This window comes from Equus quagga, chromosome 17 (genome assembly GCF_021613505.1).
Source record: "Equus quagga isolate Etosha38 chromosome 17, UCLA_HA_Equagga_1.0, whole genome shotgun sequence".
NCBI lineage: Eukaryota > Metazoa > Chordata > Mammalia > Perissodactyla > Equidae > Equus > Equus quagga.
In genome coordinates, this window is record NC_060283.1 from 24,521,523 (window position 1) to 24,533,632 (window position 12,110).

General features: G+C 42.4%; 1 protein-coding gene across 3 annotated transcripts in view; it reads left to right on the forward strand.

Annotated features, from left to right (window-relative positions):
- Positions 1 to 10,556: 10,556 nt before the first annotated feature.
- The window catches only part of ALKBH3 (alkB homolog 3, alpha-ketoglutarate dependent dioxygenase), a 34,941-nt gene continuing 33,387 nt past the window's right edge, over positions 10,557 to 12,110 (forward strand). The window contains exon 1 of one of the 3 annotated variants that reach the window (XM_046643021.1): positions 10,557 to 10,633. The gene's annotated coding sequence lies outside the window, so the exon portion shown is untranslated. Of the gene's footprint in view, positions 10,884 to 11,669; positions 11,916 to 12,110 lie in introns of those variants that run through there. The other 2 variants (XM_046643020.1, XM_046643022.1) reach the window with 2 other exon arrangements.

The window sequence follows — 12,110 nt, forward strand, 5'->3', positions numbered from 1 at the left end:
TTTTTATGCCTTTCTAGTATTAAATCATCTTGACATTCTTGCTCATACTTCCCTAGCTTTATACACTCCTGAATCAGTTTACTGGTATTTTATTTGGAGTTTTTGTGTCTGTATTTAGGAAATTGGCTTGCAATCTTTCTTTCTCATACTTGTCTAGTTTTCATATCAAGATTATAATAACCTCATTAAATGAGCTGGAGCATGTTGCCTGTTTTACTATTCTCTGGAAGGATCTGTAAAAGATTGGAACAGTCTTCCTTGAAAATTTGTAAAACCATCTGGCCCTAAGATTGATTTGTGGGAAGATTTTTACTACTGATTATGTTGCTTTAATGGTAATATGACTATGCAGGGTTTCTATTTTTCTTAAGTCAAATTTGAAAAAAAGTTTTTTCTAAGCATTTACTAATTTTTTCCCAAACTTATTAGCATAAAGTAACTCAATTTTTTAAACCTCTGCTGAATATATACTTAATTTCCTTTCCAAATATTGTTTGTGTCTTCTCACTTTCTTTTCTTTGACCATTTTGCTGGAAGTTTGTCTCTTTTATTAGTTTTTTTAAAGGACCAACTTTTGGCTTTGTTAATCTTCTCTGCCCTTTTCTTTTTATGTTCTGCTTTCTGGGGGTTTATTGTTATTTTTCTTATTTCCTGAATTGGACATTTAACTCATTCATGTTCAGTATTTTTCTTTGACATCTAAGGCTCTAAGTTTCATTAACTTTTGCTGCATCCCACAATTTGTGTGTGTCTGTGTACACATGTATTTTAAAAAGTGGTGATATGTAAAAATTTACCTTATGATTTCTTTGATGTATGAATTATTTAGAAATATATTTTTTAAAACACAAAGTTAAGTTTTAAAAAGCACAAGTTCAGGTTTTTATAAATGCATTTCCTTTAAAAAAACTTGTATTAGTGTCACCATTAATAAGACAGTTTTACATTATGTGCATTCTGGTATTATGGGCTGAAGATAGAACATTACTTATGTGATATTCCTGCTAAAAATGTATAACCTGAACCTAATCAAGAAGAAATATGAGAAAAACCTAAAACCTAAATTGAGGAGTATTCTGCAAAATAACCAGCCTATACTTGTCAAATATTCCCGATTAAAGAAGACTAAAGAAATGTGACAAGTAAACGTAACACGTGATTGTGGATTGAATCCTGGTTGAGGAAAAAAAAATTTTTCTATAAAGGACATATTTGAGACAGTGCAATTGAGTGAGGCTGTAGATTAGATGATAGCATTATCAGTGTTAATTTCCTGAGTTTGATCATCATACTGTGGTTACTTAAGAAAAAGTCCTTGTTTAGGAAATGCACACTAGAGTATTTAGGGATAATGGGACATTATATATGCAAGTTAATCTCAAAAAGTTCAGAAAAAAATTATGTATACAGAAAATGATACAGCAAATGTGATGAAATGTTAACATTTGCGGAATCCAGGTGAAGGGTATGTGGCAATTCTTTGTCCTGTTTTTACAAATTTCCTGTAAATCTTAAATTATTTCAAAATAAAAAAGTTTAAAAAATCTTTTGTTATTGAATTCTAAATAATTACTTTGTGGTCAGAGAACATGTGAGTATGATGAAGTTTGGGCAAGTTATCATCTTTCTGTGCCTCAGTTTTTGCCATCTGAAAATGAGAAGAATAGCACCTACCTCAGAGATTGTTGTGAGCAAAAATTGCCATTTTTAAAGTGCTCAGGATCTAGCCTGGCATAAAGTAAATATATATATAAATGTTGTAGGGGGCTGAATAATGGCCCCCAAAGGTATCAGGTCCTAATCTCCGTACCTTGTGAATGTTACCTTATGTGGAAAAAGCGTCTTTGCAGATGTGATAAATTTAGGGATCTTGAGATGAGATTTTCTCAGATCATCCAGATGGGCCCTAAATGCAGTCACGAGTATCCTTCATGAGAGAGAAGCAGAGAAAGATCACACGCAGAAGAGGAGAAGGCAGTGTGACCACGGAGGCAGAGACTGGAGTGATGCCGCCACAAGCCAAGCACTGCCGTCAGCCACCAGAAGCTGCAAGAGGCACAGATCGGGCTCTCCCCTAGAGGCTCCAAGGTTGTGGGGCCCTGCCAGCACCTTGACTTTGGCCTAGAAACTGATCTTTTACTTCTGGCCTCTAGAACTATGAGAGAATAGTCTTATTTTAAGCCACTGAGTTTGTGGTAATGTTAGGCAGCCATAAGAAATTAATACAAGTGTAGGATTTTTATTATTGCCTATTTTTAGACATCTTATGAGACTTTTTAATGTCTAAGTATGGCCAATTTTTAAAATGTAACTTATGTACTTAAGAAGAATGTGTGTCTCTGTTATTTTCTATCTATGTCTGTTAAATCAAGTTTGTTAATTGTGTTCAGGTCTTCCATATCTTTACTAACTTGTGTGCCTGGCCAATCAATAAGTGAGAGAGGTGTTTTGAATTCTCTCAGTGGAATGGTGGATTTGGTCAATTTCCTATTTTTATCACTTTTTCCTTTATACATTTTGAGGCTATCTTGTTAGGTGAACAAAGTTTAGAATCCTTATGCCTTCCTGGTGACTTGAACTCTCCTTTGGTTATGTAGCGCCATCCTTATTGCTAATGCTTTTTGCATTAAAATCTGTTTTCTGTGATATTGATATAGCTACCTCTGCTAGATTTTTGTTTTATTTAGCAGTATATATTTTTCCATCCTTTGCCTTCTTTCTACATATTTATGTTTTAGCTTTGTCTCTTATAAGCTAAATAAACCTGGATTTTAAAAAATTTGGTAATCTCTGCCTTTTATAGGCAAGTTTATTCCCTTTACATTTTTTATGATTTCTAAAACATGAAGATTTCTTTCTATCATGCTATTTTGTGCTATTTGTTTCTCTCTTTTGCGCTTCTTTTTTCTCCTTTCTTGATTGGCTTGATATTTTTTTAAGATTTTATTTTTCCTTTTTCGCCCCAAAGTCCCCCCCCAGTACATAGTTGTATATATTTTAGTTGTGGGTCCTTCTTGTGGTACGTAGGATGCCGCCTCAGCATAGCCTGATAAACGGTGCCACGTCTGCGCCCAGGATTTGAACCAGCGAAACCCTGGGCCGCCAAAGCCGAGCACGTGAAGCCAACCACTCAGCCAGGGGGCCAGCCCCCAACTTGATTTTTTTTCATTCCATTTCTCCCCCTGTACTGGTTTGGAAGTTTTACACTCTATTTTTCTTGTTTATTCCTGAACTTCTTCAGTGCATTCTCAATACAATCTGAAGTTATCTGGAATCATCACTCCTTCTTTAGTAATACGTGGTCTTTAGAACATTATAATTCTGATCAACCCTTTCCCGATTTACATGTTTTTGTGGACCACTAATTTCTGTTTTTTTAGACTCCATAAATTAGGTGATTTCATTATTCTTTTATACAAACATGTTGGTATAAAATAAATCACTACATTTATCAATTTCTTTGCAGAGCTCTTTTGCATCTCAGACCTTCCTGCTGGTGCAAGTCATAGTTTAATTGGAACCATTTTGTTTTTCTTTTTTGGTGCTATATTTAATGTAATGATGTGACTTACAGTTGACGGCATCTTAAAGTTAATGAAATATCTGATCATTCCATTGACTTCCGGCTTCCATTATTGGTGTTCAGAAGTCAGTGTCAGTATTGCATTCTTTCATAGGTGACAAACTCTGACCACGTAAGATACCTTTTGACTTAGTGTTTCTCAGTATCATGACAAAATATGTAAGTGTGGAATTTTTAAAACTTATCCTAATGGGTTTATATTATGCTTCCTGTATTTAAGAATTCATGTCTTCTGTCATTTCTGAAAAATTCTCATTGTCTCCATCTGAGTCTCTAGTTATGAGTCCCAACTTCAGTTTGCCTCAATGTCTCTTTCATATTTTTCATCTTTCTTGTCTCCCTGAGCTGCATGCTGCATAATTTCTTTACATCTGCATTCCAGTTCTCTAATTCTTCATTTATTTTATCTGCTGTTAAAGCTATTCACTGCTATTTTAATTCGTTATATTTTTTTACTTTTAAAAGTTCTAGTTGGTTCTTATTTAAATCTGCCTGGTCATTCCTGATGGTTTCTTAATGCTTGCTCATTTTTAAATTCAGTTTTAAAAGTTTATGGAAGTATTTCATGCATTGGTATTTTATATTCCATATCTGGTGATTTCCTATCTGAAATTCTTAGGAGCCTAAATCTATTGTTTGCATTTCTGCTGACTTTCCTTCAAGGTGGCTATTTTCTTCTGTGTTTGGTATTTTTATTTTGAAGTCCTATTTGGTTGATTTTAATCTGGAGAAGAATCCTGGAAGCTGAACTGGGAGGTTCTTCTTCAGAGAGAATTTTTTTGGATCTGTCAGCAGCCTGGGGCCTCTGCCAGCCCAAATCCCTCCCACCTCCCACCGTTAAGGTACCTGACTCAAGGCAGGAGCCTCAGGCGTAGTCCTCTGACCTCGTGGTGACTGCAAGAGTTACTCTCCTGTCCCCAAGGCTGGTTTTGGCATTTCCCCCACTGATTTCTTGTTTTCTTACTGCTCCCTGCTTCTGGCTCCGATTTCAGTTTCCTACATTTCTTTCCCCTTTTGGTTTGGTTTGTTTTCTGCCCTTGGAGATCACTTATTTCTTGTGACTCCAGCCTTGCATTAGAATGTACAGAGTGTTCACAAATTCATTTAACAGGAGTTTGGGTGGTTAGTTGGTTTACTTTTCTTCTAGGTAGGGATTCAGTCTGATGTAAGCTGATAGATATATCTTGGCACAATGTAGGGAAGAATTAAAGTTTCTGCAGAGAACAGAGGAGACATACAGACGACTTCTAACTAGCATTCATAGAGACTCTGTGGCCACTCTGTATGTTTGTTATAATTTAGCCAGAATCTAGTTGTATTATTCAGCCATACTGCCAGAAGTCTCCATTGAGTTTTCCATCTTTTTTCCTCTGTGCTTCAGTTTGGATGTTTTCTATTGAGTGTGTTTTTTCTTTTTTATTTAATAGACTGTGTATTTTAGAGCAGTTTTAGGTGTACAGAAAAAATGAGCAGAAAGCACAGAGAATTCCCATAGGCCATACCCTTGTTCCCTCCCCTGCCCCCCCAGTTGCCCCTGGTATTAACATCTTAGCGTGGAACATTTGTTATAACTAGTGAACCAATATTGTTACATTATTATTAACTAAAGTCCATTGTGCACATTAGAGTTGACTCTTCTTTGTGCATTTTAACAAGTGTCTGTCATGTACCCGATTACAGTACAATATAGAATAGTTCCCCTGCCCTAAAAATCCCGTCCACCACTTAGTCATCCTCAAACCCCTGGCACCCAGTGATGTTTTTACTGTCTCCATAGTTTTGCCTTTCCCAGAATGATATAGTTGGAATTATACAGTACACAGCCTCTTCAGACTGGCTTCTTTCACTAAAGTAATACGCTTTTAAGTTTCCTCCATGTCTTTCAAGACTTGATACTTCATTTCTTTTTGTTGCTGGATAATATTCTATTATATGGATATACCACTGTTTATTCACCTACTGAAGGATATCTTGGTCATTTCCAGTTTGGGCAACTATGAATACAGCTGCTATAAACATTTGTGTGCAGGTTTTTATGTGGATGGAGGTTTTCAGCTCATTTGGGTAAATACCAAGGAGCACAGTTACTGCATTGTATGGTAAGAGTGCTTAGCTTATTTTCTATTGACTGTCTTTTAAGTTCACTGATCCTACCATATGGAGGGTATGGGATGCTGTTAAATCCATCTTAATTTCAGGTATTGTACATTTCATGTCTGGAATATTCATTTGACTCTTCCATGTAAATTCCAGTTATCTATTTAAATTCTCCTTTTTTCACACACTTTGTCCTTTTTAAGTACACAATAAGACTAAGACAGGTGTCACCTTATCTTTCCAGCCCAGCCCTTTGGCCTCCTGTGCTGCCCTCGCACTCACAAATGCCCCCACTGGGCCTACTGCCCATGTATTTAGGGGCTCCTCTAGATTCCAATGAATCATGCCATCCCAATGGCCATGTAAGGGTCTGTTGGATTCTCTTTCCGCTAAGTAGAGACGCCACTGCCTGTGGCAAGCCCAATCCTCAGATGTCATGCTTGGAAAATGTCCCCAGAGAAGAACATGGCCAGCTCACCAGCAAGGGTCTTTTTCTTAAAACTTTAGTTACACTCATCCCCATTGCATCAACAGATCTATACTGTCTTCAAAGGAAAAAAAAAAAAAAAACCCTATCATTACTTATTTCCTATGTTACAATGGAGTGATGGCATGCTACCACCATGTCCCACCCAGCAGAAGCTCTTTTGAGTTTTTAATTTTGTTATACTTGGTTCTTTTTCAAAAGTACCTTGCTATTTTTGATGGTTTTGAAATATACTTGTTTTTAATTCTCTTATGTAAACATATTAAATATCCTTATGTTGTGTATATAATAGTTGCAATAATAATTTTTATAGATGGTGCTCTTGTTTCTGCTGACTCTTGCCAATGGTGCTCTATTTCCCTGTATTTTTTGTGGTTTGTGTGTGAGAGTTTATTTATTAGAACTGTATGGGAATTACTTTCAAGGCTTCATTGAGTGTAAATTCTTCCTGGGAGGATTTATGTTTGTTGCATCAGACATGAGGGCACTACCAATTTTGATTTGCCTTAAATTAAAATTCTCAGCTTGTACAGTTGGATTTCTGTTGTTCTTGCTCTTGGGGTTTTTTGGGGGGGGATCCCCATGAATTCTCAGAGGAGGCATTTCCCCTCCACCACAAGTTAAGGCCAAGACAGAAAAGTTTTCTTGCTCTTTACCCCTGTAGGATTTTTTTCTTTTTTGCTGAGGAAGATAAGCTCTGAGCTAACATCTGTGCCAATCTTCCTCTATTTTTTTTGTATGTGGGACACCACCACAGCATGGCTGGTGAGTGAAGCAGGTCCGTGCCCAGGATACAAACCCACGAACCTGGACCACCAAAGCCGAGTGCGTGTAACTTTAACCACTTGGCCATGGGGCCAGGCCCTCTGTGGAATTTCTTCTCTGTCCCACCCACTTCATCCTTTCTCTGCGTAAGTAGCCCTCTCTTCCTGGGCCCCAGCTTTATGCAGAAAGTCTTTGCTATAATCTCTCTACACAAGCTTTGTCTCCATCCTGTCCCAAGCCATCTACCCCTCCCCCAGGAACATCCAAGCCATTAGGCCACCAGGAGCAGGATACATCCCAGCTTACTCATCTCTCCGGACTTGTGTTCCCACATTATTCCTGGTCTCGGAAATCTCCTCTGCACAGGCGAATTCATTTATTTCAAAGGGCACTTTATCTTTCATTTGTAGGTTTTGTAGCCGACAACCTTCAGGACCTCCAACCTAATTTCTAGAAATGGAAGCTCTAAGTGCTTTCAACACATGGAGTCAGATTCTCCCACCTAAGGCGTGAGTGACTACTAGTGAACCGCTAAGCCTCTGGCAGTAACACGTGGGCTGGGAATCTCTCTATGCGACACCTTCACTGAGACCTACCAGCGTGATGTGCCATTATTTTCCTTGGATTGAATTTCCTCAGGATTTCAGCAGCAGCTGCTCCACATGCAGCACACGGAATGTTTGGCAAGAGGCGGGTGTGAAAACCAGCAACTGAAAACAGGCTGCAGTGTGCACAGCTCGCTCCGAATCATTTCTAAGAGCTGCCAGCACTTAAAAGTGTCTAGGAGCTTTGCCATTGGAGGGATGAGATGCTGAAAGGAAGGTGATCACCTGCAGAAAGCAGGCAGCCGGAAAAGGTAGCGAGAACTCTTGCAGGTTCTTGCAAAATGACACAAGGCACTGTTGGGGATGCAACTTGCTGCCCAGACCTCCTAACCAGAATCTCGATGGGTGGCCTGGAATCTTCACTTTCTACAAGCATCCCTTAGTGACTCCGAGGCAGATGGTCTTCCAACCATCTGCTGAGAAATGCTGGTTTCAGAGTAGAGGCAAAGCAGGCGAATTAGCAAAACCTCTTGGGACTGTAGGAGAGCTGTTTCAGGTGAAGAGAAACCGGAGAGCAGCACCAGAGTAAAGGGCTAGGGACACGCAGGGTCCAAAGCAGGGGCAAACCAGCTACTTACAGCTTACGGCCAGCACTGGGGGCAGCCACTTGCCAGCTATTGCTCGCAGCCCCTGATACCACAATCACACTGTAACAGTTAGGAATCAAACCAGAGACAGAAACTATACAGTAATTTGAACAGGAAAAAAAAAAAAAGAATTACTAACCATAATGGCATATTACCTACAAGGGGAAAAGGGAAACTCTAAGAATACAGAAATAGCACATATAGGGAGCAGCCACAACCTACCTCTAGGTCGAGGCAGAACACGAAAGGAGGAACGAATCTGGAAGCATTCCCACCTGTTAGGAAGCACAGACCTATGCTGCTCGCAAGTCACCTGCTCCAGGTGAGGTTTCACAGGGTTTTCAAGCAACGGGAGAGCAAGCTACTTCCACCGCCAAGGGACGCTCAGGGTGGCCTGGGTGTTCAAGAGCATCAGTTTCACCTGGGTCCAAGCAGATGTCCCTATTTCAAGTTTGGGGATCCCATTCCCTCCCAGTTGATGCCTTACCTTCACAAGAGAAATTCAACAAGGCTGTAAATCCAACTAACCCTGCAGTGCAGCCCACAGAGAGGTGCCAAACACGGCCGGCCGCCACGCATTGGAGAACCAGCCGAGAGGAGCACAATGGAATGAGAGAGAGCCCCTTCCACCTCTAATGTCATTCCAGCACCTTCTACAAAGGAAGCTTAACATTGGGCCAAAGAACAAGAGAGAAATGTTCCAGTATTGCAATCAAGGCAGAGAAGGATGTTTGGAGCTGAGAATCAATGGGTTGATAACTGGCAAGGCACTTCACCTTCATTCTATCTCCCATGGTCTCTACCACCACCCCTGGATAAAAACACAAATACTGCAGACAGAAAGGAGGAAACCCAGGATGCCAAGACCCATAAATAACATCTTTCTAACGCTATGTACTCACATGTACCTAGGGTGACCACCCATCTCAGTTGCCCAGGACTGTCCTGGCTTTAGCACTTAAAGTCCTAGGTCCTGGCAAACCCCTCAGTCCCAGACAGACCAAATGACTGTCACTCTTCACGTGTCCTAAAGATTTTCAAATTTTGTGTGTATCAGAATCACCTTGAGCACTTGGTAAAAATGCAGGCCACTATGTTAAAAATGCAGTTTGCACGTAAGCTGGCCATGGATTGACTTTTGATAAACATTCTACTTGGAGGCTGAAGAGGTGTTCATCACTACTTTTAGGGATTCCTAAATTCAGGCTTCTTTGTTCCTGTTCCAAAACCATAATCAGTGAAAAGAAGGAAATGGCATCCTTGGAAAGATACAGCCAACGTTCCTGAGCCAGAAGCAGACACTGACAAATTACTAGTTGATGGGGAGGAGAAAAAGAGATAAAAATTATAGTCTGGCCATACCACTTTTCTCTCCTTTAGTTCAGGATAAGTCATTTTTCCTTTAATGTCACAAAGAAAAACGGATGCTGTGAAAATTAGATTTCATAGTAGCAACAATATAGGCACCTTGACGGGGTACACGGAGCTGCCTGCAGGTGAGCAATATATAAAGCAAGGCTTATTTTAAAGACTTCCACAGTGGCCACGCTTTGGTACATCTGAGAGAATAACGTGTACAAAATAGTTAATTCTGTGCTACTTTGCTATTTTCACACTGTAAGATACACGGTTTAACGTGGCCACTTTAAAGACGTTTCTCAAGAACTCAGGTGGGGTGAAGAGAAGACACTCAGCATATATTGAGTTTCTATTGTCTTCCAGGCATCGTACTAAACTCTTTAAATACATCATCTCACTTAATTCTCCCAACAGGAGCTATGCCCATCTTATAAAAAGGCAGAGTACTTGCCCTATTTATACTTCTAGCAAATGTGGCGTCTGGACCGAAACTTAGATCTGTCCCTCGAGCAAAATCGGCTGAGCCCCGGAGAGCCACGAAGAATAAGGCGAGGAGCCGCGCCCCGCTGTCGCTGCGATGGATGGAGGCGTGCACAGGCCGCGAGGGGAACGCAAAGGAGGGCGTCTGCGACCCTCCCCGGCTCCCAGGATAAAAGTCCAAGCCTTTTGCTCAGCACATCACGACCCAGTTCCCCAGCCCGCTCGCCCTTCCGTCGGCCCCGCTGGAACCCAGTCACTTTCAGCAAGGACCAAAGATGCTGGCGCTTGGACGTCTCCAGCTGGGAGGGCGGGAGGGGAGGGGAGTGACGTCCAGAGGGACCTCGGGCTAGGAAACATCTTCGTCCCCACCCTCGCCACATCCCGGCCCCTCCCGGGGCTCCACCGCACCCTCAATCCCTGAGCTCCCCGCCATCCCGGGCCCTCTCATCGGCACCTTCAGCGGCTGGGCCCTCCACGCGTAGGGAACGCAGAGCTGGCCGGACTCCCGGCGGGGGCGCCGGAAGCAGCGGCGGGGCGCGTGACGTCAGAGGAAGTGCCGGGCGCCGCGGCCTGTGATTGGGAGTTGCTGGAGTCGGTGCCCCACTGTTAAGGTTCCCCGGACCGCGGGCGGCGGAGCAGCTCCCGGGCTGTGGGGTCCGCACAGGGCCGAGTAGGTTTGAACCTGGGCGCCCGACTTATCGCGGGGCCGGGACAGTGGGGACCGCCCCTGAGATCCCTTCTCTGGAGGCCTGCGGCACGTCATCCCGGGCCTCCTAGAGGAGGGTCTAAAACAGGGAAAGCGGCCACCCCGTGAGGAGGGGACCAGGCTCTTTGCCTGCGAGGATCGCCTGGCTGCCCTTCAGCCGCGAGAGAGGTGTCGGCTCCCCTGAGTGCAGAGGAAGAAACTGAGGCCGAGAAAGGTGCAGTCGTTTGCCACAGGGCGCGCAGCTGGGAGGTGACCGCTCCGTTCTGAGCGAGTCGTGTCTCTTTGCGCTGCGCAGAGTTCTCAGGCTTGTTCTGGGCAGAGAAGCCCGGGACTCCACACATTGACTAGGTCTGGGCTGGGGCTCTGGAACCGGTTTCCAGCAGCTGTCCTCTGACATGGAATAACGCAACCCACCTCTGTGAACAGAGCAAGCACGAAGTGCAGTAGCCAGTTGTGATGTTAAGCTTTTAAGGCCTCTAGTGGGAGAAGATGCGAACCAGGGCTTCGTCTACACATCCTGTGGGACTGGAGAGTCGGGATTTGAGTCTGCCATTAACTCTTTTTGGGCCGATGCAGGCTCCGTCATCTCCCCACCTTTTAAATGAGAAGAATTACATGTTTATCACCTGGGGGAACTGGTTAAACATGCAGATTCCCGGTTCTGGTTCAGCTCCACTGAATCAGGAGGGCTGGGCATGGGGCCTGGGAATTGGGAGGCTGAAGAAGCTGTAAAATGAGCTTGTGACCTTTGAGAACTTGAGATGTGAAACTTTCTTAGATAGACCCTTGAAGAAATGGATCGTAGGTTCAGAACACGTGGCCTGAACCTCCCTGTTTTTGTTTTTGTTTTGTTTTTGTAGCTGTGCGTGCTCTTATATTTACTGTGAGCTAAAATTTTATTGGCAAAAAATGTCAAATTTGTATTACTGGCCATTATGAGGTGGATTTTTCCATTAGCTGAAGACTGGAACATAAAAATTTGAATGTGAATCTACCTACTGTTGATTTCCTGAGTGACTCTGGGTGAGCCACTTAACTTAGTGCTCCTCATACCTACCTGCTTGTCACCAGCTCCTGCAGTGCTTGTTACAAAGACAGACAACTGTGTCCATCCTCAGTCAGGTCTTCGGAGACAGGCCGTGGGTGATTCTTACAAGCTTCCAGAGGAGTTTGATGGCAGCCAGTGATAATGGAATACGGAAATGTGCTTGAAAACTGAGTTTAGCCTATTTCTCAGTCCATGTAGGTGAGGAGTGTTACAGTTTCCTTGTGCTTTGCTCTTGGAGACTAATAAGAGGAATGTGATTTAGGATAGGTGTTAGAATTTCTTGACACGTACTTTCTTGTGAAAGAAGCAAAAACACAATAAGTTGCAAAAGATAAACATTCAAACTGGCAGCCCCACGTGACTCAGTAGGCTCCTTGATGGAGATGTTGACTT